Below are 27,799 nucleotides of genomic sequence, written 5' to 3' on the forward strand. Positions count from 1 at the left end.
AAGAACAGAACTAAATTCATCCTCAAATACCAGTTTATTTTAAAAAACGACACTTTTAAAAATAAAATAAGCATGTAACTCACTTATGCTATCTCATAGGCTTTGTTAAAGAGCCAGGGAAAACTTTTAAATGATCTCATATGTTTTAACATGGAAAGGGCTCCCAACGTAGCTAACGCGGGCTCAGGCCCACAGTGGGTTAAATGTCTGTGGTTTAGAAGCTATTCGGACTGCTGAGATGGGAAACTGCTCTCCACAGCGCTGTGTGCTGAGTCTATAACCAAGTGTGCCCCCTCCTCCCAAGTGATGCTTGGAAAGAACTCTGCAGGAGGCAAGAAAACAATAAAGAAAAAAGTGAAAACAGCTGAAATAACGTAAAATAAAAAATAAATACAGCCCCCCAGCCCGGGCTGAACAGCATAGTATGGCCCTCTACCAAATGTCCCCGGAGTTCTGCAGCGTCTGGGGAAGTAACCCCGTGACAAGTCTGCCAGACCGTGAAAATCCCAGCACTCCAACCGCATTCCAACGTCCAGTCGCCAACACAATAGCATTTAGGCGCAACTAGTGAAAGGAGAAGCTGAAATGCGAGAACCATCAGATAATTGTTTCTTTCATCTTTCATAAGCCACAGTCATCCTCGTATGCCCTTCGTGGTCCTCAAATGAAACCCAGGCAGGGCTTCGTCAGTAATTTTCTCAGTAGCTCGTTTCACAGAGCGCATCGGGTAACCTACCATTCTGGTTCTTTAATGCGAAAGCCACTGTTCTGCAGGAACCGATGTTCACGAGCCTTTTTATGTTTTAACAAGCTTGGTGGTAACATCTTTCCTCCTTGAGAAAGTGGTCTCGCAATAAGAAATTAAACTCACAAGCTTTAAGGGTAATTGCCATTAAAACCCACAAAAGCAAGACCGAGCCTCCTTACTTTTATGAATGGAATAATTATAAGGAGCTTATGTGCACAGGATGGAGAGAGAATGCCCAAACAAGAAATGCTGAAGAAGGCTAGAAATGAATTCAGAGAGCATTCTGAACGACAAGTGCAAATCTAACTCACAGCTCCTCAGAAGAACAAATGTATTCGTTGATAGTTTCATAAAATTACACATGGCACAAAAAGATGGGCTAACATTTAATTGCATTGAATGCTTATATTTGATAGTTAATACTTGGATCAACATTTTAAAAGGACACATATGCAAAATTAAGACAGTGAAACAGAAGGTTCTAGATGGGAATGAAATTTAAAAGTAAAACAGAAGGATACCAGCAGGCATGCTCCACACCAAACAGCAGCACAAAGGTGGGGACAGAGATGGTCTGCGCCTGCCAGATTCACCGGGCGGGCGGGGGCAGTGGGGTTCAAGGAGAAAAGGAAGAATCCTGTTTCTCACTTCAGGTGCGAAGCTGGTTCATTTGCAGAAACCTGATACTAAATTCTTCAAGTCAGGGAAAGATTGAGTTAAGGGGGTTGAAGAATTTCATCTGGGGTGAGAGACAAAGAACCATGGCCCACTTCCAGCAGATGATGGCCCGTCTCCAAATGAAAGAGTTTCAAAACCCCAGAGTCCGTGGCAGAGAAACTAGATTTTAAAAGCTGCTTATTTTCAGAAACGGTTGAGAAAATAGATTGTTAGCAGCCCCAATTTTTGCAGGCCACTCTAGAAAACAGATCAAAGTCACACGGCCTCTGCGTGTTTCCCCCACTGATCATAATTAAGTCTTTTAAATATGATACTTTAACCCTAAACCAGTTACTGAAAACTACTGTAGCATGCGCTGCCTTACCAGCTGTAATCATCTGAAGCCAAAATGAGAGGCTTGAAGCTTGGGGATAATAATAGTTCATTCTGTGCTCAAATGACAGAGTAAAGGTACCAAGGAAATTTATTAGAGCCTGTCACGCTGCTTATTAATTTTATTGGCTTGATGTCAGCACCTTTGGCTCCAGTTAATCATAAAGGGTCAATTTAAAACTTTTGCCCTGAAAACAATTGCTCTCCAAGAGGATCAAAAATTCACTCTATTTTGAGAAGCACTGGGGGGTGGGGAGACACACACACAAAAAAGAGCTTCGCACTGTTTGAAAATTTTTTATTATCTTACTATAAATTTTGCCTAAAGTATGTTTCTAATCAATTTATGTCCTTAACAGCTCCACCATTGTAAGATTTATACAAGTCTGCCCTCTCCTCAATAACCTTTTTATTCCTGCAATGTCTATCACTGAAAATATCCAAGTAAAGTTGAACTCACTGCTATTTGAAGTGTGGTAAATGGACAGGAGCCAGTTTGCAAACTGTTTGCTATTGATGGACAACCAGATAAGTGCAGAACTCGAGAGTAAGCATGTAGAAACCTTTCCAGCATTTTGACAGAAGGATATACAATTTGGGCTTGTATTTTGCATGTCTGATTTCCTCTGTTTTGTTTTTTCTAGTAATTCATTTATTGGTGCTGTTTTACAGAAGTGTCAGTGTGTGACGATCAGAACACACACACACACACACACACACACACACACACACACACACACACACACACACACACACACAGGTCCCTCACCACGGATTGTCTGAGAAGCCCTGGTCTAGACAACCGTCCAGCAGAGACGCTGGAGAAAGGACGCTGAACTGGGACAGAATTCAAACTCAACGTCCTTGGGAGCTTGCTTCATTTCCTTAAGATGCCCTGAAAGAATCGAGCTAATGCCCCTGCCCCTATCTCTCTTTTCCCTCTAAAATAACATTTAAAATGTTTAAAAATTATAACCTGTTTAACATGATAATGAAGATTGAACCATAAGAAAAGAGATTTACTTAGAACTGTAAAGTTAACAAATATTTTATATTTTTCCTACTCTTTCACTCTCTGGAGGATAGTTAGACGTTGGAGAAACAAAATGAAAACAGGTTCCATTACTAAATCCTCTTGCTCACGTTTCAAAATTCTACCTCGTGGTTTGATGGCTTACTCTTTTTGAACTAGTTCTTGTGTTAGCACCTCCAGACTCCAAGCCCTTTGATATAACTCCAGTGGAGGATTTTGCGTCTTTATTTTGGAGGATGTATCTTTTTCTACTTCTCCAATCCCTCCACCTTTTCTAGAAAGTAGTCATCTGTTTATCTAAAACTTGCCTCCAAATTTCATGTGTTACACTGGGATGCCATTGATCCTGAAATAACTTGCACTTGTGTATCAATTTACAGTTTAAACGCACATTCACATTCATTCACACAAACCTTCCTTCCCCTCTCTTTCTGAGGTCATAAGAATGTGTGCCAAGTTCTGTTTTACAAGCTAGGAATTTAAAAAATGAATAAAACATGACCCCTTCCCCCAAGGAGCTCCCTGTGTAGTTGAAAGACAAGTGTAAACAAATAAGTACAATACAGTGTTCAGGCAGCATGACTGATAAATAAACATTCAGCACACAGGAGAGAGGGGGTAGAGAAGGATGTGGGCAATTCCAGGGCGGGGACAGGTCTTATAGAGGTGATAGTGGAGCTGAATCTTTAAGGTTGACCAAGAGTCAGAATAGAGAGAAAGGCGTCAGAAGGAGGCACAACATCCAGGAAGACAGACTAGAGCACTGGGCACAGGGTGATGAGATACAAGGTGACAGTCAGCACGCTAGAAGGAGCTGAGGTGGGCTGAGGGAGCGTGCGCACAGACCCTGGCGGTGGGGCTGCACCGTGAGACGTGGCTGGAGTCAGGACAGGCCTGATCATGGAGGACCGTCTATGCTCTGCAGGCGGAGGCACCCACTGAAGGAGGTCATGAGACCAAAGATCATCTGAGCATCAGAAAAGAACAGAAGAGAAGCTACAAAGCTGCCCTGGGGAGGCCAGTTAGACGGGGCAGCAGTGCAGGTAAGACCAGACCCAGTGCTCCGCGAGTTCCATGGGGAGGAGCGGTGTTTAATTAGACGTGGAGGGCGAGAGAAAGGAGCCAGTCAAGGGGGACAGCTTTCGGGAGGAGGGAGTCTGCCCTCTCCTTCCACTCCGAGGAGGAGGGGTGCTGTTCTCGCTCCTAGCAGGGACATTTCCAATCCCTTGTCTCCTTATCCCTTTGGCTGCCACGGGGAGAGAGCTGGGTGCTCCCTCTGGGGAGAAGGCTCAGCCAGCCTTCAGTTTTCCTTCTGAGTTTCTTTCCCACGTGGCTGGTGAGGCAAAACTAACCCAACCCGCAGAGGCCTTGGCAGGGCGGTTCTGGGCCTTTCTGGCTGGCTGGGACCTCCAGCACTGGGCTGCCTCGTGCTCAGATCAAACGCTGAAGGACACCTCTGGGGACTCGTGGTCAGAAGGAGACAAGGCATGTCTTTTGGCCTCACTCATCTACATGGTGAGTCTTCAGGGGCACAGGTCCGCTCATGGTACTCTTGTGAGAGGAAGCTCCGAGAAGAAATACGAGTTCTACTTTCCAGCTGTTGCCCTCTGCACAAATGGTGCCCTTAGGGGACCTCAGAGGGATGCAGTGGGTTCAGAGTCACAGGCCCCTGCTGGAGTCCCCCTTGTGCACTTTCTCTTTCCATTTTTGAGGTGACTGAAGAGATTGGGGGGGGTATGAAGGTAAAGACAGTGCACTGGCTTTACATGTGTGAACTCGGGGTGACTGTAAGACATCCCCAAGGAGGGGTCTGTCCCGCATAGGATCTGGGAAGAAAAACAGAGCAATTTGCTCAGAGAGATCTTTGGGAGCTAGACTGTACAGCTTTGGGCTCCATCTTACACAGCACTGACAGAAGCTTGGGGCCAAAATGTTCTCCTGTCTTAAGGGCCCAGGTACGTGTCCACCTCCTGGCCATGAGAAAGTAGCTTCAGAGTATCTCAGTGCTAGCAAACTGCAACCTTGGAGGGGTTCAGCAGGCCATGGCACCTCCAGGGAGGCTCCCATGTTGCAGTGAGAACACCAAACAGCCCTTGAGAAGGAGAGTAGCAAGGCAAATTCAGAGCCTCAAGGCCTTGGGCAGCACAGAACTCTGCCCACACTGACTGCATCCCTAAGTGGGAGCAGTGGCTTCATCTGGCTCCCAGGATCTTGGCGTACAGAGCCAGATATGTGCTTCTTACCTCTTTCAGAAACAGTCTCAGGGAAATTTAGGGAATAATGGTGTCCTGAGTCCAGTGACTAGAGAGAGTTGTAGACTGATTTGGAAGTGGAGTAACAGAGGAGCATACATTATGAGATGTTCGGTTAGGAAGGAAGGAGACTGGTAGGGCAGTAACTGGAAGAGATGTAAGATCAGGAAGGATCTTTTGATTGATTTGTTCATCCATCCATGCATGCATCTATCCACCAGTCCATGCATGCATGCAACCATTCATTCATGCATCCATGCATTTATCCATCAATCTATGCATCCATCCATCCATCCATCCATTCACACATCCATCCATGCATCCACCTGTGAACAGGCTGGTGGGAGGTGTAGGGAAGGAGAAGATGGAAGGAGGAAGCCTGAAATGATAGGAAGGGATAACTGGCAATGGTAAGCACAGAGGAACATAGAAGGTGGCTGTAAAAGCCAAGTTGAAAGGATGAGATGAAAGGTAGAGGACAGGAAGATGAGAACTTCTCCTGGGAAGTCTGGACAGGGAGCACTGTCTATCCAACTAAGATGATGTTGGTCAGCTTCACTTTATGCTGTAGAAAACAAAATTCTACCAAGTCAGAGAGTATGAAGTAGTTTCTTCTTCCTCCTCAAGGACCTTCCCTGTCTCCCCAGATGTCACTTTACAGAGGTAACTCTGGTTAAGGAGGTGATGTGCATGCTTCTGGGTTATGTTCTGGGGCATAATTATATCTGTAAAAAATGAGACTCTATGCTTGATTCACAGCTTCATTTTTTCCATTCAGTGTATGTAAATACACATAATTCCTATATGTAAATACAGTTCTTTCTCATTCTCTATAACAGTTGCATTGTATTCAACAGCTTTATTATAACGTACTTAATAAAAATTTTGGGGGGCATAGACCTATGTGCTAGTAACTGTGGGAGGCAGGGCATTCAGAACTGAGTAAGACACAAGCCAGAAAAAAGAAGAAAATAATGCCATTTGCAGCAACATGGATGGATCTGGAGATCATCATTTTAAGTGAAGCCAGAAAGAGAAAGAAAAATACCATATGGTATCACTCATATGTGGAATTAAAAAAAAAAAAAAAGAAAGAAAAGGGAAAAAAAGAGACACTAATGAACTTACATACAAAACAGAAAAGAGACTCACAGACATAGTAAACAAACTTATAGTTACTGGGGGGAAATGGGGTGGATGGGAAGGAATAAATTGGTAGTTCGAGATTTGAAAATACTAACTTCTATAAATAAAATAGATTAAAAACAAATTTCTTCTGTATAGCACAGGGAACTATATTCAATATCTTATAATAACCTATAATAAAAAAGACCATGAAAAGAAACATATGCGTGTATATGTATGACTGAAACATCATGCTGTACACCAGAAATTGACACATTGTAACTGACTATACTTCAATTCCAAAAAAAAAAAAAAAAAAAAAAGCAGACAGACATGATCTCTGTCTCTCTAGGTGCTCATGAGGGAATAAGGGAGAAAGAAACAAGTCATAGCACAACAATGTAAATGTTGTAAGAATTATTTACAAAGTGCTGTGAGACTATAGAAGAAAACACTTTCAAATGAAAGAAACCTTTTATCTTTCTTCCAAATAAGCCACCAAACAGGGTTTATAGTAAAATTTCCTGCTGTAGCCTGCAGATAAAGTACCAGAAGTCTAATCTTCACATCAATCTCATTTCTTTCTCTATAGACATTCATGGAGGAGGAAGAAGATATAGCCAAAGAAATGAGACTGGGGGTCTTTGGCCGACCCATCAGGCTGGAAACAAAAGCTCTTACTGTGGGAACAATGTTGTCCCTGAGTCTATATAATGTAGCCTCCCCAGCCCCACCCCACCACAGAGAACTGTATTGAAAATACAATATATCATCCACAGGACAAAACCTTTCTGCCAACATTGTTGGAGAGGATGGGGGGAGGGGAAGAGAGAGGAGGGAGAAAAGAGAAGAGAAAAAAAAGAGGAAAGAAGACAAGAAGAGAAAGGGGGAATAAAGCGTGGAAGGGGAGAGGAAAGAGAAGACAGAGAAAGACACACATGCACAAACGAGAGTGGGGGTGGGAGAGCGAGAGGGAGCAAGCATGGAACTGAAACCCAAATTAAGTTAAAGTTAAAAGCAGCTTCTGTTGCTGATGTGATTTGGTTCTCATTCAGAGGTTTCCTAATTGATGGTGTAGAGGCTGATCTTAATCAGTGATATGTGGAAGTCAGTATCAATGGCTCTGAGACATTTAAGTAAAAGAAGAATAAAAAATGGGGAGCTTTCAGCCTCATTTACCTTCTATAATTGTTTCAATACATAAGACATCAGCAAAAAATATTGAGAATGACCTTCTTGCTAAACTGTGACAAATGATACCTGCACCTGCTCAGTCCCCTCTGTTGTCTCGCTTCTTCCTCCTGAAAGAAGGGTGGGGTGGTAGGAGGTGCCTCTCGGGGAGGAGACAGAACAGTGGAACCTGGAGGTGGGAGGGAGGGTCGGACAGTTCTTCCCAGAAAGAGAAACTTGGGGAAGGGATGGGGAACAGGAGTTCTGTTAGAAGCAGCAGTATTGAGTAGAAAGAGCAAATATTGGGGATATTTGTTTGGCTTTCTCCAAAAACTCAAAGCAGAGTATATTTTATGTGTGAACCAGCAGTCTGCTGTAATCTAGTGATATAAGCAAGATACTAAGAAACAGGAATAACATTCATATATTACAAGTCCTTAATGCCACTAGTTACCTATTTTTGCTATACTTCTGACAATCGTTACAAAAATCAATTGTCTTTATTTACTTCACATTGACTGGATGTATATAAACATAAATAAATCTAAAAATGTATCATAATAATTAAAAAGAAGCTGGGTGCAAATTTAACACTAAAATTAATCTCTTCTATTATCCTTACTTATAACAAGTAGAAAGTTTTTTAGAAGAATCCCTTCTGCGATAACACAGCAAAAAACTGTAACTTTCTATTGCTTTGTTAAATATTTATTTAAAAAATTGTGCTTAGGATTTTCAAATGACATCGACAACATTCTCACCTGCAAAAGCTCTTCTTAAGATAAAGAGGTGGGCATGCCCATGAAGAGGTCCTGCTGTCTGTGGAAACTATCTTTCCATACTTACTTGAAATCTACCATTACTTTTTCTCTGTCCTCTTTAATCCTAGCATCACTTCCAGCTACCCAAAAAGGAGGAAAGCATTACTAGGGTAATCTGTGTGCTTACTGAATGTGCAGAAATACAAAATATGCTTAAAAGTCTTCAAAATGGGCAACCAAAGAGTTTGCCAGACTGCCTGGAGTAAACTGTGGCACCTGGGTCCCAGCAGGCGCTGATGAGATCAGAAAGTGAACGGTTTATTAACCACTCCCTTGAGAACGAACCCTCTGGTTTTCCTCGGCACTGGGCTACCTTTACTTAGCATACTTTTTTACTCCCTTTCCACTGTCCAGGTAAGGGAGCAGACAAACACAATCAGATGCGTCTATAATCCTTCAGGAGGAAAACGGAGAAGGCTGATAAAGGGGCAGAGGGATGCACGTCCTGGCAGAGCTTTAAATACTGAAAATAAGAAACGGATTCATCATCACAATTACAATCTCGGCACTGCTGGTATAATTTGAAACATGGTAATTAAGAAAAATTAAATAAAGCCCAAGGGGTTTCGTGTATGGGAAAGAAAACATCGGTAAAACAAATTCACATTATTAGATCATCTGAGGTTGAAGCCCTCCTCACTGCTGTTTACTACTACTGCTCTATGATCATTATCATCATTATTCTTCCTGTTATGAGGTTTGTTGCCAGGCACTGAGCTCACTACTTGACATGCATTATCTCATTTAACCTTCATAGCAACCCCAGGAGGTGAGTTCCATTATTAATCCCATTTTACTGGTAGCTTCAAAGGTTCAGTTGCTTCCCAAGGTCACACGGAGAGTTGAATGACTTTGTATGCAAACCAGGATCAGCTGACTGTAGCTTGGCCCCCCAGACCCCATACTACCGCTTCAAAGGTTTTAGCCCTTCATTGTACGGTATACCAGAAATTGACACATTGTAATTGACTGCACTTCAATTAAAAAAAAAAAGATTTTAGTCCTTAATACAGTATCTTTAAGTAGCAGAAGTTTGATGCTTACTCTGGGACTAAATGTGTTTTTTATCAGGTATGTGGCAGGAGCCCATCAAAGAGGACACTCTCACTTGAACTCAGTGACTGCGCGAGCCAGGACTGTCACATACTCTACCTGAATCAGTACGGGTCTATTCACAGGATGAACCCACTTCCTTCATGTGTTCCTCAGCACACATTCCAGGCCTGCTTTTCCATCAGCCAAGCACACCAGCTCTCAGCCATCTGCCATTTTCCTTTCAACACTGGCTCTTGCTTTCCCATTCTGCTCACCTGTTCTCTTCCGTGTCACTAGTGCCTGGTTCTCTGCTCCTTCAAAACATCCCACTGTCCTTGCCAGTCACTCCAGGGTCAGGCATTCCACCCCTCTTTATTTGCATCGCTCTACAGAGCTCTTCCCATAGGAACACACTCCTTTACAAAAGCAGTCATGCAGAAACACTACACATGCATTTCTCCTGCCCTCCCGGCGCCAACCTACTTCTAAGTATGTTTCAAAAGAATTACATAATGAAGAGCCTGGAAAGCAGAGAGTTTAAAATGTATAGAATCAGGAATCACCGTCAAATGAAGATCAATCAGAAATGAAGAGAGAAACAGCAGGTCTGCAAGCACAGCTTTTGTCAGGGGAAAGGGCTGATGCACTGAGATGAGGTGCACAAAGAGGTGCAGGACCTGTGCGGGCCGGCTTCCTTACGATGGTGGGTAAGTGGCCCTGCAGGGGGTTTTACTGCTTCACAGGGGAGCGTGCACTCTACTGAGCTTATTAGAGTAGCTTCCGGCGCCCACTTTTGACAACCGTCGGTCTGGATTTTTATCAGTGGTGCTCTGACTTCTTCCACGGAGCTCTGCCCACAAGGTTGGCTGTTGATTTCTCAGCAAAACATTTCCTGTTGGCAAATCAGACCCATACCTCACCCGAGGACTCTCAGTTCTAGGGCACCAGACATTTTGAAATAAGGACACCAAATAATGGTCCATTAAAACAGGTCCAGTCGCAGTTTTCCACATACACATCACAGTTTTCCACATACACATTAGTGTGCACTTGTTCTAATGATGTATTGGACAGTCATGAACCATATGATTTATTTAATGAGTTGGAACACTTTCTAGTCTCTGAGACAGAAACTGTGACGTAAGTCATTCTCATAGCAATTGGCCTGTATACAGTAGTTGCTCAAGCAGCTTTTCACTTGATGGAGAAGAAACAAGGCCTTAGACACAAAGGCCTAGCACAATTTATGCTAATTTACTTGGACCTCTAACCTTGAAACAAACTAAAGTCTCAACCAGGCCCCGAGGCAGAGTCCACCTGGACAATATTAACTAGAGAGAGGAAAGGGCTGGAAGATATTACTCGACTTCCCATCTGCGGAGTCACATACACTGACCCTCAAGGTCAAGCTGTTCTACTTGAAAATTGCAACACAACAAGGCTGTATATATTTAAATAAAGAACCTACATGGGGGGTGCCCATCTCTTTATAGGCAGTTTTTCAAAGAGGATGATTGTGATTCTACTCTGGCAGTATTAGGTAATCCACTGCTAAATATGGAAATGCATAGGGGAAACCGTTCCGTTCATTGTACCAAAAACAATGAGCAGCCCTAAGGACATATCTTATTGCTTCTCCGGCTATTCTGCTGTTGACTTCATTACAGCACAGTCTTAACCAGAAGTTATTTATTGACTTAGAAACAGCCAGGGGCTTGGTGACCTCCAGGGGAGCTGGAAGAGGCACCGTGTGGAGGGTAAAACGGGGTGCAGGTGGGCCAGCATGATGAGTGATGCATGGGAAGACGGGACTTTCCAGAAGGTACCAGGAGTGGGTGCCTGTGTGTTGGGGGGTGGGTGTGAGCAAGAAAGTGATAAAAGATGAGCCTAGAAAAGTAGGTAGGGGTGCAAGCCAGGAGGGCCCTCCCTCTGTGCTGAAGGCTGTGGGGAGTAATGGAAAGAATCTGAACTTTAAAAAGATCACACCAGACTCATTCTGAAACATTGGAGGAGGTGGGACCCTCCCAAGAAACGTGACTTTCTCAAAGAGTGCTGGGCCTCTGGAATGGGGCAAATTCAAAGATTTCCTTGCCATACTGGAGTCCTGGTTCCAATCTGTGCCCATGGAGTAAAATGTGTGATTTGGGGAAAACTAATCTTTCTCCTCTCTTAAATCTAAAGTGCAAAGTCCATGGCCATCATGTTACTTAGAACTGAAAGAAAGAGAGAGAGAGGAGAGAGACCTCAGAGGATGAGGTTTCCATAAATGATTTTTGAAGAGACTGTGCACGAGGAATTTCTGCAGCAGCAGTTTTACCATCTCAACAGAAGTACACTGCAATTCTTTCCCCTGCAATAGATGCAGTTTCTGTCTGCTGCTACTTTCCAGAACAGCAGATCTATCTGAGGACAGAGTATGGCACTGGGGAAGGGACAGCAGATTCCTCCTGAAGGCCTTGGCTTCAGCGCTGGCTCTGGAGCTGTGTGGTGGGAAATGCACCAGCCACCCGGGCAGGCAGCCTGGGTCTGAGAGCCGGACCCGGGGTGGGTCATTGGCCTTGCTGACACTCACTGCTTCAGCTGTTGAGGAGGGATAACACAACTCCCCACTTGATCATCATTCTGGAGGTTAAATGACAAGGTTCATTTAAGGTGCCCGGCACGTGGTGCCCAGCACACACTGGCTGGTAGCAGCGGCTGCTGTGTGTCCGTCTGTGCCCCAGGTGTCTCCCCAGTAGGACAAGGAGATAGCCAGACTGGAACTTCTTTTGGACCAAAAGCAAATTAACTACATTTCAATTTAAAAAAAAAAGTCTATGAAGCATATATGAAAAAAAATTTTTAATTAAAAAATATTAACTCTATCTGTACACTGACAAATTATAATAAAAGGCTCTCTCATCCCCTTTCTCTGTCCAAGGGTATAAAGAGTGACATAGGAAGGCTAAGTGCTTGAGCAGCATTGTTGGGAGAGGGTCTGAAGATGGTTAGAAGACACACAGGCACACAAAGCCCCAATGACACTCAAAAGTCTCCTGGACCCCGGCCCTCTCACTTGCTATGTCCACCGGACAATAAACGCCACCTCTCCCGCTGGTAGCTCTTCTGAAACTGAGCCCTTCTCTCGCTCACTGCTGCCCTGGTCTCCCAGCTTAGCTCCACTGGGACTACGACAAGGACATCCCAACTAAACCCTCAACGGTGGTCCCACCTCCTCCAATGTTTCAGAATGAGTCTGGTGTGATCTTTTTAAAGTTCAGATTCTTTCCATTACTCCCCACAGCCTTCAGCACAGAGGGAGGGCCCTCCTGGCTTGCACCCCTACCTACTTTTCTAGGCTCATCTTTTATCACTTTCTTGCTCACACCCACCCCCCAACACACAGGCACCCACTCCTGGTACCTTCTGGAAAGTCCCGTCTTCCCATGCATCACTCATCCAGACTGTCCCTCCTAACGCTCTAACCCGGCTAACTCCTGCTCCAAGATTCGTCCAGGAATCTTTCTCTGATCCTTGCCCCCTGCCGCCCCTGTCTGGGTCAGGGGCTCCCCTGAATATTTACATTTATAATTTCATGCTAAAGGAAGTTACAGGAATCAACACCTAGTGCTATAAAATCTCCTTGTAGCTCCTCCTCTCCCACAAAACTGACGTCAGCAATGACCAGGGGTCCTGCTGTAGAATGTTTGCAGAGTGAATCCCTGTGAACTTGATCCAATTGCCATGTGCATGAAGCAGAGCCCAGAAGGCAAGAGTTAACCTAGTCCCTGGTGGATCCCTCAAGCTCTCAAAGTGGCAAAAGTTGTACTGAATTGTAACCCAGTCCAGCGTTCTTCTTTACTCCCTCCCCTCCCCGTGGTCTCAGGGACAGCATTTTTACAATGCGGCCTCTCAGAGATGACAAAGGTTCCTAAACTCTGAGTCCCTTTTTAACCCTCTTTGCACCCAGCTAACTGCCGCCTTTGCACAAGAAAAGAAACATTTCCCTAATCAAAAGTAGATTAACTCTCACTCTTTTCTTTACATTCATTTGCATTTGGAACACCATTTACAAGGCTGTAAACAGCCCCCTGGGTTGAATGATTTATCCACTGCTTTATGGAAAACGGGACAAAAGCGGCAGTCTTTTCAGCCCTTCTGTATTGACGGTAGGCGGCCGCCAGGACGACAGTGCCCCTCCTGACTCATCTCCCACTTAGAGCTTTCTGAAAGGTTAACAGCGTAACTTTAAGCCCCGTTATAAAACTGGAGGAACACTTGTAACATTTCTTGTTGGTCCAAGGAGAAAAAAAGGCTCGTTTCAGAAGAAAATATTTTAAAGTGTAGTTTAAAGGAATGGCTCACTCTGCCTCCCAGAACACAGACACACACAGACACACACACACACAGACACTGTCCTTTAGGCAGCATGTGGAGAAAACAAAGGAGTAATTTTGCCTCGATGTGATTTTGCCATTTGAAACTACAGACAGGCTATAGCTTCTCTCCAGTTTTTATGTGATCTACTTTGGGTGGGTGTGTGTGTGTGATTCAAGCACAAGAATCATTATGGATTCTTTTATATTAGTTTAACAAAACAGCAAATCTTAACATTCAGAACAACCATTCCATTTTGCTTTGGGTCGGACAGATGCTTGTAACTTCTCACGCCTTTGTTATTTTTCACAATACCCTCTCCTTATAGAGTAAGGATGAGTTTCACTTTTTATAAAGCGTCATCTCACTTTTGTTGAGGGATCATTTATTGTACAGGAATTAAAGTATTAAATAGTTAAGTATTAAAACTTAACTATAATTAATGAAATTATGACACATGCTACAACATGGATGAACTGGAAACATTATGCTAAGTTGAATAAGCCAGACACAGAAGGGCAACTATTGTCTGATTCTAATAAATTCATAGACAGAAAGTAGACTGGAGGTTGCCAGGGCTGCGGAAGGGGGCATGGGGAGTTACTGTTTAGCAGGTACAGAGTTTCTGCTTGGGATGATAAAGTTCCAGAAATTGATAGTGGTGATGGTTGCAAAACATTGTGGATGTGCTTACTGCCACTGAACTGTACGCTTAAAAATAAATTTTATGCTATGTGTATTTTACAACACAGAAAAGCATTTTAAAAGTCAATTATCATGATTAAAAAATCATTTTGTTTATGAAGCTCAAGCATCAGACAATATATTTCAGACGCTCTACCAAACATAATAAATTTTCCTGCTATTCAGGCTCATCAGTAAGGACTCAGGTTATGCTCTGGGCTGTAAGTCACAAGTGAAATTCACCAGGGTGATGGAGGTGAGTTTGCACCCACTGTAAGTGGCCTTATGTTAATTTATTTACTAAGGAGTTCTTTCCTCTGGCTCCTTAGTGCTGTCACATCCACCTCCTCCTGCCCCATCCCTCCCCTTGCTGTGGGCTAGGAAACCAAATAATTAAGCTTATTTTAAACATGTAGAGTAAATAGGCTCTTAGTGAGAGCGTGGGGCCTCTGTTTGGGTAAAGACACAGGATTGACTGTTCGCCGTTTGAAATATCTATTTTGGCTGCTCAAAGGACTCACTTATTTCCTGGTTACATTCTTGAGAGCTGAGGCTGTTGGAGCTATGACCTTTAGTCATCTTTAGATTTTGGCTTTTTGAATTAGACTCATTTACAGAGGATGAAGCTGAGGTCAGCCTGGTTGGACGTCCACGGGTACACGGTTGACTGTCAGCACGGGGCCAGAGCCCGGACCAGTGCTGTCTTTTAAATCTATCTCAGTTTAGCGCGGCTCAAAGCAAAATTCTGAAAATAATTTCAGTCTGCTATTGCAGCTCTGGCAGCCCTGTACGACACTGGAAATGAATTCCAACTACATGTAGATATGCAGGTAAACTAAAAATCCCAACAAGATACATCCTTTTTAAAATGCAAAGGTAAAATAATTTTAAGAAATATTTTAATTTTATTAATAAGAAAACTTACAATAGGCTAGCAAGAATATTATGATACTTTAAATGTACCAGAAATTACTGGCCTGGCCCTTCTAAATAATACTAAGTATGTTAATAATAATTCTCATTTGGGTGTTTACTATATGCCTAGCACTGTGCTAGCATTTTGCATGGATAATCTTATTTTCACAACAACCCTACTAATCCCATCTTACAGGTGAAAACACTGACTTAGAAAAGTTTAGTAACTTATCCAAGATCACAAAGGGAAATGGCAGAGTCAGGATTTGGATGCAGTTCTTGCAGATTTTAGCTTTTCTTCATTTTCATCACTTCATCACAGGGGCTGGAGGGTGGGGTAAATTGTGCTGCCTTTAAATATCTGTTTGCGTTATAACAAACGGAGAAAGAATCCCTTTAGTACAGTGTACCTCAACGTTGATGGCTTATTGGAACCTGGAGAGCTTTAAGAAAAAGTGACATCACCCTCGGAGATTCAGATTTCATTAGCCCAGGGTGCAGCTTAGAGGGGAGGAGTTGCAAAAGCGCCCCAGGTGATACGCAGGTGCAGCCTCTGCTTTAGAAAAACCCTATTTTTTAGCTGCTCCTCCTAACCATATTTCTTAGGTGATATTCTTTAATTCTTCAAATAACAGCCCCTTTGATTGACACAACATTGTAAAATGACTATAACTCAATAAAAAAATGTTGAAAAAAATAATAGCCCCTTTGAACCTCTTTATAAGGACTTACTATCCTTAGGGTGAATCAGCCTGATGACCTGTCAGCTGTGAGTTTCTCATAAGGGATCTTTACGATGTTTTACTTTTTCCTATTTTTGAAGTAGGCATTTTATTCCAGTGGATTTTCTTGCCAAAAGTAGTATCTAGAACATTCCAGACAATTTTGAATATCAAGTAAATGTATACAATTTATCAATGACCTTCTTTACTTTCTTCCTTTTCCTATAGGACCTGGAACTTCAGAGCCAGCTCCTACTTCAGAATAGGAGTTGGCACAACAGGGTCCTAGAGTATCAACTGGTCTGTTAATTATCAAAAGTAGACCAGCCCAGACCCTCTGGTCTTGTAGGAGACGATTTCTCATCCTCAAAAAGCTACCTCTTAGTATGCTAGGGGTAAAAGGGGTAATTCCACAGGTTGCTTGAGACTGTCCCAAGAAGGTGCTAAGGAGGTGATCCTAAGTTTTCCCACTTCTCTGTCTCACTGCTCTGGTTTTGTCTAAGCTCTGCGATGTCTAGACATAGGAGCAACAGGCTCCTCCCTTTACACGTGGTCCATGTCGATTTCATCCTTGTCAATGGCTGAGATGTGGACAGCTGGGCAATAAAAGTCCTGTGTTCCCAGAAACTTTCACTAACATGTAAGAGAACCCTCCTTACTTGGTATGGAAGGGGCGTTCAATAAATGCTTCCTACATTTTTCTGCTGTTTCTAAATGAAGTGGCTGGGAGACAGGACCTGGATATAGTCCTGGCACTGCCAACACTCAGCTGCAGGGTTTAGGACTTGAACAGCTTTCAGCTGTTGAATGTCTACACTATTCCGGATCCGTGCAAACCACTTTACAGGCATTCCCTCCTTTCAGCCTCATGACATCCTATGAGCTATGCAATATCTTTCATTTTAAGGAGGAGAAGCTGAAGGTTACAGAAGTTAAGAAATTGCTCAGGATCAAAGGTAATAGGTAGCAGAACTAGGATTTGCATCCAGTTGGAGAGATCACTTGGTTCTCTGGATCTCTATTTCCTCACCTACAAAAATGATTGATTAAAACTAGATAATTCATTCAGCAAGCATTTACCAATGGCCTGTTAAGTGTCAGATACAGTGTTGATTGCTGGGAATAGAAACTTACGCACACACCTTGCTCTTTCAGAATCTATAGTCAGATCTCCCTGAGTTGTTTTCCAGTTCTAAAATTGTGTGATTCCACTTAAAAATTCTGTGCAATTTGAAGCAATCTAAGTGTCTACCAACAGAAGAATGGATAAACAAAATGTGATATGTACATACAATGGACTATAATTCAACTTTAAAAAGGAAGAGGATTCTGACACATGCTACAACATGGATGCACCTTGCAGACATTGTGCTGAGTGAAATAAGCAGTCACAAAAGGACAAGCACTGTATGATTCCGCTTATGTGACATACCTAAAGTGGTCAGAGTCCTAGAACCAGCAGAATGGCGGTTATCAGGAGCTGGAGGGAGGGGAGAATGGGGAGTTACTGTTTAACAGGCAGAGTTTCAGTTTTGCAAGATGAAAAGAATTCTAGAGATTGGTTGAACAACATTGTGAATGTACTTAATGCCACTGAACTGTACACTTCAAAATAGTTAAGATAGTAAATTTTATGTTATGTGTATTCTTCCACAATTTTTAAAAATAAAAAGGATTGGCTGAGGCTTTGGGAAGGAGGAGTGAAGAGGTAATGTTTAATGGGTACTCATTTTCAACTTGTGGTGATAGAAAAGTTCTGGAGATGGATGGTGGTGATGGTTATGTAGCTCAGCGTACAACAGTGTAAATGTACTTACTGTCACTAACCTGTATACTCAAAATGGTTAAAATAATAAACATTATGTATATTTTAACACAGTTTTAAAAAGAGATTAAAAGAAATTCCACGTGAGCTGCTGTATAGAACAGTCCCCCTTAAGTGGCAAAGTCGTGGTGGGCAGAGGAGAAATCGAAATGATCAGAAAATGATTAACTACTAAGCTATGTACGCTGACAAGTCCCACATCAGTCCAGGTCGCCTCTTCCCTCTTCCCTAGGCGTTACAGAGCAGGGCTGCTTCAACACCACCTTGCTTTAGGCTTGTCAAAGAACCCAGGTAAATTGTTCTATGTAGTTGGTTTCAGAAGCAGCATCTTTTCTTTGGAAGAAATTTCCAGCCATGGGAAACTTCTCCCAACCAAAGGCTGGTTTGTTTAGAACACAATTTCCTGAATTCTGTAATTTTCTACCCACTCAGTCTAATGGACTATTCAAGATGGCACACACCCAAAAGGCAGCATAATTCTACCCCAACTGAACACGACCTGTTTTAGCAAATCTTCAATAGAATTTTGCCCACAGGCAGTCTTTGAAATATATTAGCAGTTCCCTAGCAGACCAGCAATAATAGCTGCCCAATCACCTGAGTTAACTGAAGGTTTTGAAATGCCTTTTCATTCAAATGAAAATCAAAATGTTGCCTTAAAAGAAAAGCTTAATAGAATGGGAAGAGACTTTTTAGTTGCAAATGTTTCTTCCAAGTGCTCGATCTCACAAAAGAAATGCATGTACTCAGTTATGTCTGTGAAATGTATAGAAAAATAGTTTCTATTTTCTTTTTTTCCTGAATTACACAGTAAGTCTATCCTTTCCTTGAATACATTGTCTAACTCTGAATCTGCAAGTGTAGGTGGAAAATATTCTAATTTTAACATCAGAAACATACTAATATTTACCCCTTAAATCTCCCTGGTGTAATAAGAGTTTCATAAACAGCAAGGGCTACAGCTTGCGTAGGAGTATTTGACTGAATTGCGAAAATCCTTTCAGTAAAAGAAAAATTTCCTACAACTCCACAACACTTGTATTTTCAAGTAGTCATATTTTTGGGTCCAAGATTAGGGTGAAAAAATTTGTTAGTGTTCAGAAATACCAATAAACTCTCAAATTACTTAGAGAGCTTGAGATTCTTTTAAACCATTTCTTTCTTATAGGGTGGAAATAAAGTGTTTTAGGGACATTTGTCATTGTCTTTATCAGTCCTTTGAACACAAATGGAAGACCATGTGTTTTGACAACAGGTATAGTGTTCTTTAACCTTCTAGTCTGAGCAGAGGTGAGACCTATTTGTAGCAAGTCATAATACTGTAGAGAGTAAGTATGGTCAGTTCTTCTCTAACATTTGAAAATACGAATTTGTTCCCACATGATTAATAGACTAAGGAGAAATCTGAACTTAATTCAAATTTCTCAGTTTTGCTGAGGTAGGATCACAGCCATGATAAACACTAGGTGAACACAGAAAAGCGCACCCACTTCCGGAGAGCAGCAGAGGAATACAAACAAACACACACACACACACACACACACACCCCTGCAAACACCCACCGGCTACCTCAGTCCACCTGCATGCCTTAGGAGAGCCACACCTCTCCATGTCAGGTGTATCAATATTGCATCAAGGTCAGGTAACCCTACATCCTAATAACTCATAAACTGCAGCCCTGCAATAGCTTCTTCTCTCTTTAGGGGGGAGGTTTATTTATTTTTTATTTTTAAAGGAGGTACTGAGGATTGAATCCAGGACCTCATACATGCTAAGCATGTGCTCTATCACTTGAGATATACCCTCTCCCTTCTCGCTTTAATTTTTCTTTCTTTCCTCTTAGCCTATTGTATATTTTTCCCTTTCTGTTCTTTTCCATCTTTATTGTTCTTTTTTCTCACTTTTTCTCTCACTCCCTTTTGTTTCCTTCCTCTCACAGAGGGTGGCAGGTGTGGGAACCAGGTGGCTTCTATAGGAAGTTTTAGGGCTTTTTTATAAGGTGAAATATCATATTTACCATAGTAGGTATGTATTTCTTAACCATTTAACATGTGTAAAACTGTTTCCATTTTTGTTTGATTCCTTTCTTTTTTTGTGTCACTGATGTTTCTGAGTGTTGTGCTTGGAATCCATTTTTCCCCCATATGATTTTGCACAGTGATTTTTAGGCTCACATATGTCATATGTCAAATTATAGCAGAATTGATTATGGGCACTTTGAGACTTATACAGCTCTTTCCCTCTACCATCTGCACTCTCTCTTTCTTGGGTCTTAGACATATGACATGGGAGCTAAAAACAATCTCCTTCTATAATCTATTTTCAGATCATGAATTCTTGCAACCTTGGAAGAATGCCACACAGAGCTTGACACAGGGCCTCCAAATCCCTGGACATCCTTAGACTGACCTCAACTATTCATTCTGGCCCCAAGTTTCAAGAAGCAAGCCACAGTCAGGATCATCAGGAACTCAAGGGTGACTTTCCATTACCTAAGGTTTAGTATTTCTCAAGGAGACAAGGGGGAACATCACTAAATCCCTAATTATTATACCAACTGGTAATCATTATGCTATGGCTACAAAGTTCTTAGTATTTTGAAAATTGTACTCCAGGTAAAGGTTAACAACATAAATAGACTATGCTTTATCAATGGTAAATTTACTTTGTCCAAGTTCACCTCTGAAAAGATGCAAGTTGACTTCAACTTCTCGTGGAAAACCATTCATCATGATGTCAATTGATTTGGGGTGTGCAAGGCCTAAGAATGTATTAGAACGATTTGAACAATTTGGTTTTTCATTGCTTACTTTTTCTTCAAGTGTCCACAGTTCTCATTTTGGCTTAGTTACAGAAATGAGTTTAGAAGAAGGGCAGGGCAGTAAAAAGGAGGACATTCAATTTTCTTATAAATTTTATCAATGTGGCAATAACCTTGCAGCTTCTAAGAATCATCAGTCTATGAAGGCATTAGTCCATTAGCCTCATTGACTTCAGCCTCCTCAGAAGGTTCAGGAACACTAGCAAGATAAGCAAAATCCCTGCCTTTGAACTATGTTAGACCCAGCAGTCTTCTTTTTAAACTGAAATGCTACCTACTGTGTTCAATAATCCCGAAGAGCCCTCTTGGCAGGTCATGTGGACAGAAATAACTATAAAACAAAAGGGGGAGGCAGTTAGGAGTGATGGCAGAAGAAGGGGGTGGTGGTGATGGAACAGGAGAGGGGGAAACAAGAGAAGGTCCAATTGGTTTGAATCTGTTCCAGGCCCTAAACGAAGAATCCCGTTTAAAACATTTATTTATTATATATTTATTATTATTATTTAGTAGAGTATAATCTCAGAAGTAAGCATCATCAAAATTTTTCCTGCTTTCTTCTTTTTTTAAAATTATAGTCAGTTTATAGTGTAGTGTTAATTTCTGGTATACAGCATAGTGATTTAGTTAGATATATACATGTATATATATTCCTTTTCCTATTCTTTTCCATTATAGGCTATTACAAGGTCTTGAATATAGTTCCCTGTGCTCTACAGTGGGACCTTGCTGTTTCTCTATTGTATGTATAGTAGTTAGTACCTGCAAATTCCAATTCCTGCTTTCTTCTTTATGTATTTTTTGTTTTTACTTCTAGTGCTGGTGGTGGAATGCATGGTGTAGGTTTTACAATGAGAAGGTTTCATTCTATATTATGGAGACTGGCAGTTGCTCACACAAATGTTTCCTACCTTCTTTGAGCATGTGGCTAGACCATACCTCCAAACTTACAGTCTGATGTGGAATGAGAGACGGGGTGAGCCATTCCTATGCCTGTCCCAGAAACCCTCCCTGCCTCCCCCTACCCCCCACCCCATGCATGTCTCCATGTCCTCTCGCCCTTCCAGCTGACTGAGATGGAGCAGACCCCAGCCAACCTCGGGAGCCACGTGCTGAAGGTGACAGAGCCTCATCTTTTGGGCTCCTCAATGACTGTGCAGAGAAGCAGCACCCCCACTAACCTGTATACACACACACACACACACAGGATTGTAAAAGGAGAAACTTCTATTGCATTAAATCACTGAATTTGGGGGCTTACTTGTTACTGTGGCTTAGCCTATCTTTATACACTGTGTGTTCCAAATCTTTAGAACATTGGTTCCCAACCAAGGTACTTTTGTCTCTCAGGGGCTATTTGGCAATGTCTAGAGGCATCTTTGGTTGTCATGAGTGGGGACGGTGGTGGTTCCATTAACATCCAGTGGGTGGAGGCCAGGTTTGCTGCTAAATGTCCTACAATGCACACGACTATCCCCCGCGAACAACAATGATCCAGTCCCAGATGTCTGCTGCACTGCTGTTGGAGCAGCCTGCTCTGGAGAACTTAGCAAGGAGGCCCCAACCCCTGAGCTCTCTGCTAGAGTCTAAGAGGAGATTTGTAATAACAGTGTAGTAGCAAAGGGGGGCTTTGGGGCTTGGACAAGTTGCTTTACCCCTTGAAAATGCAATCTTCTTGTGCATGGAAAATTCTACTAGCACCCCCGTGACGGGGCTGTGGGTGAGGCTATCAGTACTTAATCCAGTGCCTGATATACGGTAAGTACTCAGATATTAGTTGCTGTTCATGTTACATTTAAGTGTTTTTGTTGTGATTAAGGCACATAATGACAAAATTGAGAAGCCGCAGCTCTGCAGTATGCTTACAGCTGTTGGGATCCATTAAGGTGGTGGGAATGGTCACAAAGCTTAAGGTTTCACAATGGTGATGCTCGCTGTCTACCATGCCCCCAGGAGAATCTGACCAATACAGTTATTTTGAATAATTTTCCTAAGTTTTGACTCAAAATCTGGCCATAATGATTTGGAGTGAAGAAACTGACATCATTCATTAAGTACACACGAACTCTCATGAACAGCCAGTAGCTACTTTGCACAGCAGCTCTGCAGACAGTGTACTCTGCTTTTACTAAACGTTGCCCAAACTATTTTCCATGTTCATTAGCAATCAATCAGAAGGTATTCAGAGAACATTTAAAATGGTTGAAAGAAGTAAAAGGCCAGGTCCCCGTCCACCCTCCCATGTCAGACTGCAACCAGTCAAAGAGATGAATACCCCAAACCATGTGTTCCCCTCTTCTAAATTTCTGTCACTGTTAAGGCGGTGAGAGATGAGAGTGGAGTAGGGAAGAAGGTGGCTTAACAACAATGGCAAAGAGGCTTGGAAATGAACAGAAAGTAAAGTTTTGGGGGCTTAGGTACAGTGGTTCATATACTATTTGAGGTATAACTTCTTCATCAGTAAAAAAAACTACTTTAACAGGTTTGCTTCAAAATTACAATAGATCTTAAATGGTTTTAGGAAAGATTTCACCCACCATGATGAAAGCCCTTGGAAGGAAACATAAAGCGACACATTCAAATAAAAGTGCTCAAATGCCACGTAAAAGAAAAAGCACATTAAGCTGTGTCAAGCACTACAGTGTGTCAGTTCCTTATTCAGTCCACCCACATAGCAAGCCCTCATTAAAGAACAATCCCTACCAAGCCCTACACTCTAGCATTGAACACATATTTCCCTCAGTGTTCAAAAAACATTCATCTAAATGAATCTCCTAAAAAGTGTCAATATAATAAGTCATTATTTAAACTGGAGGGCAAGTGTTGAGTGAAGACATCCGCAAATGAAAGACAAGCAAACCTACGAGAATTCACCTCCTCTCAACAGCCGCCTCCCTTGGTTCAGGACCTTTCCCGTCTCGTCAAGGATCCTGAGCAGTTAGGCTGGCCCGGGGAATGCCCGTGGCCCATGTGAAGCCATCCTTTTACAGCCAGGGGGAAAGAGGAGCAGAGACACAAACTGACCTTTCTACACCAAACCACCTCCTATCTCCAACAGAATCAATAGGAAGCCAGGCTTCAAGAGAAACCACCTCGGAGCTGGACACTGTTGTCCTTGAGGGCTGGCGCAGGACAGACGCCAACTCAGATTCTATGTTGTCCAGGTCTTGGTCACCTCTCAAGCCTGAGACCTAAGTCTCCAGGCAGAGCAGACAGTAGAGTCACTTACAAACTCCCTGGGCACAGATTTGGGAGAGGCTTTCTTCTCAAGTGTAAGACGGCTTGCTCTTCTTCCAACTAACCTGATAGCTCCAGCATGAAGGGCAGCCTGTTCTCTAAGCCATGGTAAAGGGCAGAATACTTTTCACCGTGTTTCATGTCACTAGCTGTGTGAAAAGCACCCTTCTCTCCTCCACCTCCCCTGACACTGTCTATATGATCACGTAAGAAACAAAGAGTCCGTGTACACTAATAACTATAAGAGCTGGGGGTGGGAGAGCAATGGTCCAGTCCTCGTTCAGCCACAGCTTTTGAACAGCGCTGATGCTCTTAACAAGGATGGCTTAAGGCTTGGTTCTTTACATTTTACACATTAAGGAGTTAGTATTCTAGCCTTATCCTTTAAACATACTGTGTGGATAAAGGGGCTTTCAAAAGGATTTCAGCTTTCTAGAATATGATCAAAAGAAGTAAACTCATGTGACTTTAAATATTTTACCCACTTTTTCCTCATTAAGTTACACATGTCCTCAGTATCCCCAAAGATGATTTAATTTAGCATTTCTTACACTTCAAAGATGCCATTTTGTAGTAGGGATGTAACTTCTAATTACACAGTATTAAATGATGTTATGATCTATTTTAAAACTTCCTTAAAAGGTTAAAACAGGCCATGAACTATATCTGGGGCCAAATCTTATGAGCTGTCAAAGGCTCTTTTTATAGATCATTTAGAAAGATTAAAGAAACCCACTCAATCCATGAGTGTCTCTGCTCAATCTACGTTCTCATTACACATGAAAGAAATCCTTATTTCCTACTTTCCAACTGTGCATTTCTGTCTCTCCACAAATTGTATCATTGGAGATTTTACTTTTAACTTTTAAAACTTGCTTTCATATTTATTATCTCATTTTATCTGTGAATGCTATTAGGAGCCATATATAGAAATGGAAATAAGAGAACCATTGTTTCTTTGCGTATGGCTCGTAGTCAAGACCTCACCTCTCTCTCAAATGTCAAGTGTATAAAAAGCAAACGACTAGGATGCTGGACAAAGGAGCTGAGGATGGAGCAGCCATGGTGAGGGGACAGGGGGCACAGAGTGAAGGGTCTAGGGAAGGAAGCAAGTGATGAAGACCAATAGCAATAAGAACAATAACCTTTTTTTCAGCTGAGTTTTCCAAAAGCATTATTTGTTCATTTCTGAATCCCTAAATGGCATGCGAAAGGAAAAATACTGATCTATTTGGGATTATTTTAATATAGCGTCTCTAGGTAGGGAAAGTAAAGCAGACATCCTTCTTTGCATTGTAACCAACATCGGGAGTCCTGTTGCCCAGATAAGGTTAGAAGGATCTCTTCTCAGAAATAAGCTACTCTGTTGCTATTTGGGACCATGTGAGCTATCAAAGATACTGTGTTAATATCTTTTAAATCATTGTCTACCAATGATCTTTTCCCAAAATGTTTCTGATAATAAATTCCAAAAACAAAATCTAAACCTGAGTGGTGAGGATTATGTATGGACAGGATGTATGACAAATAAAACATACCACTCATGGGGGAAATCAATTAAACCGAGAATGACTATTGAAGGATGTCAGTTGGTGGGAGTGGAATAAAGCCCAGTGCAGACAGTCTGAAACTGCTACCGCTTAAAGTGAAAAATGACTTACCCGTTATCTCTATTAACAACTAGACCCTTTGGTATTTTCGGAAATAATTCTTTCTAAGCAAGAGTCAACTAAAAAACTCTATCTTAGGTGTAGTGAGAATGATCATGGCAGGCTGTTACTGAGTAGCCCTTTTCCCAATTAAAAATTCTGCTCTTGAAAAATCAAGCCTTTTAGAGAAGTCAGTTACAGAATTATAAAAATAGGTTATAAATGGATCAAGGAAAACAGATTTGAAGGAATTGATACTTTCTGTATTTTAAAAGAATACTCATCCTAACAGTCTTTATTGGGGACAGTGGTTGCAACCAGGAAAATAACTGGTTACTCTTCATGAAGGAAAGAACTAGACAAGACGGGTTTAACCACTCTGTGAACATCGTGATCTTGAGAAGCAGAGGTAGTCACACACAAAAGTGTGTGAAGAAGAGACTGCGATGATGCATCTCAATCCGAAGAGTTTCTGAACTTTTTTAGGTCGGGAGCGGAAGTGACTCGAAGCTTCTGGCGACTTCTGGGACTAAGCAGCATCTCCTCCTCCCCACCTGGGTGCTCCTTACACATTTCGGACATTTCTACCCTCCTTTGCCTTTCCTCTGCCGAATTGTGTGTCACCTCAGCTTTTCCACGGATTCTTTGGAACTAATCCAATTGCATTCGAAATAATAACACTGGAATCAACCACTTAAAATGATTTTTTTCCTAATTAAATTTCTGCTGTGGTGAATTACTCATCTGTTTGTTTTTTGTGAAAGGCCCAGGGAAAACAGAGCTGTAAATTGTGTTTACACTCCACCAGCAAATTCAGAAGAGGCCCGTGATGATGGTAGTTTCCACTGACTAACTGCTCTCCATGTGCCAGGCACTGTTGCAGGAGCTGTTAATATATTATCTCATTGAATTCTCATAACAACCCCATAAGGGAGGTATTATTTATTAGTCTCATTTTACAGTTGCTGAAATGTGGGCACACATTTAAAGTGTAAGACATGGGTTGGGACACCATGGCCTTTGTGACCCTAAAGTTCTCCTGGAGCTTTCACACCCCTTCATGGACAGAGTGTCTCTGGCTGCTGTCAAGTTACATGGTGGAACTGAGCAGTTTGGACTGACACCTCAGGGCCCAGAAAGCCTTAAATATTTTCTAGCTGGCCCTTTTTATAGAAAAAGTCCTCCAACCCCTAGTGTAAAACATGGTTACTTCACTGATCAAGAAAAAATGGCAAGAACAATTGGGGAGCTTGGAATAAAACTCCTGCTGAAACTTGCTTAGAAAAAAATCTGTCTTGATCTGATTTCTTTCATACACATCTTGCCTTATTTCTTCTCCCCTAAGGTTTGTCAACCAGTCTCCGAGACAAGCGTGTTCACAGAATATTAGCTTAGTAAGTGAAGGTTTCTCTCTCAGTACGGTGAGTTTTGACTATGCGCAAAAGCTTCCAAGAAAGAAAGAAGAAAGGATCGACCAAAGAAAGCTTTGACAACCACACATTTCCTGAGAGGTTTCAAAATTTTTGGCAGTTTCACAGGTATTTCTTCTTAAGTACAGATGACATCATTGTTGGAATTAAGGAAACAGTTGGCCTGGTTTCTTCTACATATTGTTTTGGTTGATGCATCAACTGATTTTTCTATTTTTACCGAGAAGCTATGTCATAACTATTTTTAGTAGACAGTGTCTGGTTCTATCATTTGTGGAACTCAATACACAATCATGTCTTAGAATTTTTTTTCCCCTAAAGCTCAAAGAATGTATGTATTTGGTGGAGAATGTCCTCATCAGCAAATACTCCACTCTACTCTGAAACACATTTTAGATTAAAAGTCTAAAACAGGAAGTAGACGCTAACAAATGCTTCTACTACAATACTAGGCAGCAAAGGGAGGGCAGCTGTATCAACTTGCCTTTGAAATATTAACATTTCAAGTCATTAATTGAGAATGAATTAACATCTGAGCTGCTCTGGTAATTTTTACTTTATCCTAAAAACCTGCCTATAAATCAAAGTCAAATGAGTAACTGAATTTCCAGAGTTGGCGATCTGGTACCTGAGCTGGGCTCAACTTGCAGGGAGTCAAAGAACTTATGCAAACTTGTTTACTACAAAAGTGAAGAAAGCAAACGCCCCAAGTCCAGGGTTTTTCTCTGCGTACCTTTCACCACCTTCCCCCAAACACTAACCAATACAGAGAACAAACAGCATCACGGCCCTTCCCAAGCTTGTTTGCACAAAAGAATCACCTGGGGATCTTCCACAATTTCCTCCCACCCCTAGGCCATGCCCGAGGCCCATGAAAAATCACAGTCCTGGAGGTGAGGCAACAGGAAGTTTTGGAAGCTCCAGACATC

At 42.0% G+C, this 27,799-nt stretch overlaps 1 protein-coding gene across 6 annotated transcripts in view; it reads right to left on the bottom strand.

Annotated features, from left to right (window-relative positions):
* Positions 1 to 27,799, bottom strand: part of PLEKHG1 (pleckstrin homology and RhoGEF domain containing G1) — a 213,975-nt gene that overhangs the window by 55,354 nt on the left and 130,822 nt on the right. The gene's annotated exons all lie outside the window — the stretch shown is intronic.

This window comes from Camelus dromedarius, chromosome 6 (assembly GCF_036321535.1).
Source record: "Camelus dromedarius isolate mCamDro1 chromosome 6, mCamDro1.pat, whole genome shotgun sequence".
NCBI classification, from domain to species: domain Eukaryota; kingdom Metazoa; phylum Chordata; class Mammalia; order Artiodactyla; family Camelidae; genus Camelus; species Camelus dromedarius.